Below are 4,282 nucleotides of genomic sequence, written 5' to 3'. Positions count from 1 at the left end.
ATTAAGTAATATTTTAGGTATATTTTTATTACCAAAATATTAAATTTAATATTTTAAAAATATTTTACTAAAATAATATAAAATATTATATAATATTCTTGAAATATTAATAGATATACTTGAAAGATTAATATATTATATGTCTACTCCTGATAATATTATACGAGTATGATTATTAAAAGTAACATTATTTAATGTTACTGTAACATAGTATGAACATTAAATAAAATTACAATAACGTTTATTTTAATTTGTAAAACTGTTATACCGTGTGACGCGCGCGCGTGACGGTTTTTGTCCATCACAAAGACCGTATGGCCCGATTGGAAAATCGCGATCTTAACGTCCTGGGTCCTTCTGAGACAGGGAGACGGGTGTGTCGGCGAATTAGCGAATTTTCATGTTTGTTCTCGTATCTGCGCGTGTTTGATGTATTCGTGTCTATTTTCGTTATTTTCGCGTACTGTTATCGTAAGAATAAGAAATTAATCATTTACAGTCGATTGCTCTTCTCACATTTGACTGTGATTGGTCAAGTTTTTACTTTTACTTCTTACTCCGTGCATTGTAGACGACGCATTAAACTATAACTGTTTAACGCAGTTTTATTGATAGATATGTAACATTTTAGAATGAAAAATGACGGTTTTATACTAGTATATAAATAATATTACTCGTATTATAAAAACATATATTACATTACATTCGCGACCTACGCTCCGATTTTCACTTTCGCTCCAGTTTTTACACAGAAAAAATGGCTACAGTTGTTACAACCGTAGCGTTCGTTAATTTTCGCTTATCAATACATTTGATTGTGTAACTGTAAGATAGACTATCTTAACAATCATAATTGTTAAGGTAATGGCTATGACTGTTAAGATATGTTAATCTTATCACAACCAAATGTATTAACAAGCGAAAATTAACAAACGCTACAATTGTGGCAACTGTAGCTATTTTTCCGTGTAAAAATTGGAGGGAAAATGAAAATTGGAGCGTCGTTAGTCACGAATGTAAGAAAAGAGTGACAGAAATAAAAATTGTAGGATGCAAAAATTTGGAGAATAAAACAAAAAAAGCATAAACTCCATTTTTACATTTCCCAATTTTCGTCTCTTGAAAACTTCGTTTATATTCCTGTCCTCCTTTTCTTACATTCGCTCTATTTCTCACTTATCACGATAATTACATCTATTATTGACTTCATTTTTTGAACGCAATTAGTGACTAACAATTAGGAACATAATTCTAATCATATTATTGTCGCAGGAGTTAGGCTGGAGTCTCATATGCGTATTTGCCGCGTATCGCCTAATCGCGTAACCAATCAGAAGCGATTCGCTGTTGTGGTTTCGCATTTTATTGATTACGTGACAAATATGTCTCATGAAAGCACATAGGACTCCAGCCTTTGGATCGCTGCTTCATTAAGTTTTAGTTAGTTTTTAAGTACCCAACAAACGAGAATAAATTAAAATGGATTAAACTTTTTTTAATGCGTACTTTAAATCCATGAAAATAGATTGAATGGATTAAAATAGATTGGATTCGAGCTAACACTAATTTAATATACAAAAAAAAGCATTCATATTTAAGGATTACAAATTTGATTCCTAAAATATTTATAATAATTATACCTGAAATTAACTATTTCAATTTGATATTAAAAATACGCACCTTAGTGCGATTCGAACCTGGAACCTCTGGATTATGAATCTTCTACGTTACCCGCTACACCACTTCTTCAAATGGTAAATGTGTTATTCATTCTCTACTTCAATTACAATCAGCTAAACTAGTAACGAAATTATATATTGTAGATAATAAAAATATCATTATTTAATAGACATAATAAAGTATAAACAATTCATATTACTATGGTCCGGTTGCACCAATGTTACTTTGACTTTAAGCCAAACTTAAACTCTCTCTGTCTTTTTAAAGCCGAAAAAGAAACAGAGGAAAAGAGAGTTTTAAACCTTGCTTAAAATCAAAATAATGTTGGTGCAATTGGGCCTATGAAACAACATTGGTAGGATAATCTAATCTCGCCGATATCGCGCACCGTGATTAATCTAATATTTGAGTTGTGTTCGACTTGGTTTGCGAGTGTTCACATCAATCATTTATTTTACTTCTAATCAAAGAGAAATAAAAGAACACAGCTTAATTACTTTTACGTTATAACTTTTTTGAACTTAGATTAAAACGAAAAATTTCCTACTTATAATTATAAATAATTTAAGTAGCATTTATGGTCCATTTTTAAATAAAAACTTTTTTTATTCAATTAGATTGAAAAATTGCATTTTATATTTAGAATATTGAATTAAGCAGTATTCACGTTGCACAGAAATTGCTGATATTATTTTTGAATTTAATTGAATTAAAAAAATTACTTTCTATTTACAAATCTGAATTGAGTAGTACTCACTATGCACAAAAAATGCTAATATTATTTTTAGATTGAAAGGCATAGAAACCTAAGAGAGATGCTCTATGCAATTTCTATAAATGAATAAAAATGCATTCAGGATTAAAAAGGCTTAAACATTTGCTTTATGCTATTTCTATAAATAAATAAAAATGCATTCAGAATTGTAAAGGATTTATTCTAACATTAATAAATCTGTATTTAAAAAAATCCATTTTAATCCATTTCAATACATTCTTGTTTGCTGAGTAATTACTTTTAAGTATATAATCAAGAATTTTATAAATTTACTGTATTGTATTTGTTCAGTAATTATGATACAAGGTTTTATGATATAAGACTCGGGTGTCCCGAATATCTGAAACTTTTGCGAAGGATAGAATACGAGGCCTACTTTAGAGACAGCGTTATTATATATTCAAATGCTTCAATCTCCTGTGCTGTGTATGGGATCATAATAATTTTAACTTTTTAATAATATTTATATAACAATGCACAAAAAGAGAAAAAGAAAACAACAACGCGAGGCGCATGAACGGAACAGACGTGAAACACACAAAAACGATGCCACAAAAATGTCCGCCCTCTAAAAACGTGGAAGGACTCAAGACGCCAGACTGCACTATTCGGTCGGGTCGTGCGACCCTTGTGACGGAAAATGTCATATCACAATATATGTGAGTCATTCACAAGTCAAAGTGGTTAACTCAGTTTTTTGAATTTTTTAAGATTTTAATTCCAAATCACTAAAATCACTTGATTGATACTTTAGCACCAAAATTTTTTAAAATAAAAAAAATGAAGTTAATCATTTTGACCAGTGAATGGCTCAGATATAATGCAAGGCACTGCCAAACATATGTGATGGCGAACAACATCATAGGTTATGCAGTGCAAAAACAAAATTTATATTTGACAACATAAAAACGCTCTCTTGTAAAAGAGAATTAATTATTATCTCAAGCGGGAATTATAGTTACTATATACAATAATATTGACCAAGAATATTTAAGACCGACATTCTTACAGGAGTTCACGTTTGTGTTAATATTTAAGTAACTAAGAGTAAGAAACTGATAATAAAGTATTAATTTTATTATTTATTAATTTTGTAGATGTGTATGTGCACTTAAAACTCAATAATACTACTTATTCTTTAAAATTGTGATTTGAATGTTATCGTTCAAATGTCAACAGAGGTAATAACTATAGAGAAAAAAATTGTAATTTTGCAGCAATATATATAAGATATTATAGCATTACAGATATACATATACATTTATAAAACATTTATATAATAAAAAATTGTAAATTTAATAATCTATTAGCTAAATATTTATGATAATAACCGGAAATTGGTATCAATTATTAATAATGTCGTTCTTGGATTACCTCCGAGCCCTTTTTATACCGCCGTTTATTTATGGTTGATAGTCTTTAATAGCATTTCGTCGGTGACAATAACTAATTTCCAGCTTATATTTCAATATACATTAATTTTATTAAAAATAATCAAAAATATAATAAATATATAAAATGTGTATAACATAAAAAAATTATCTTGGATATTTCTGTTGTTATTTTAAATTTTAATTAATGCTTTATATTCTTCGGATATAAAGAAAGAGAATTAATAAAGAAAGTATTATATATATATGTATATACATATATATATGAGGTCTGGCTATTAAATAACGAGACTGCTTATGAAAAAGAGTTTTATTTTAAAAATTATTCTACAATTGAATGCTCCCCTTCAATGTACTCCCCTCCCCTCGCCACACACCGTTCCATTCGTTTTTTTCATTGGTCAAAGCAATGCTGGAAGTCTTCTTTTGTAAGAGC

Source organism: Trachymyrmex septentrionalis, unplaced genomic scaffold (assembly GCF_001594115.1).
Source record: "Trachymyrmex septentrionalis isolate Tsep2-gDNA-1 unplaced genomic scaffold, Tsep1.0 scaffold245, whole genome shotgun sequence".
NCBI classification, from domain to species: domain Eukaryota; kingdom Metazoa; phylum Arthropoda; class Insecta; order Hymenoptera; family Formicidae; genus Trachymyrmex; species Trachymyrmex septentrionalis.
This window is presented reverse-complemented; position numbering follows the sequence as displayed.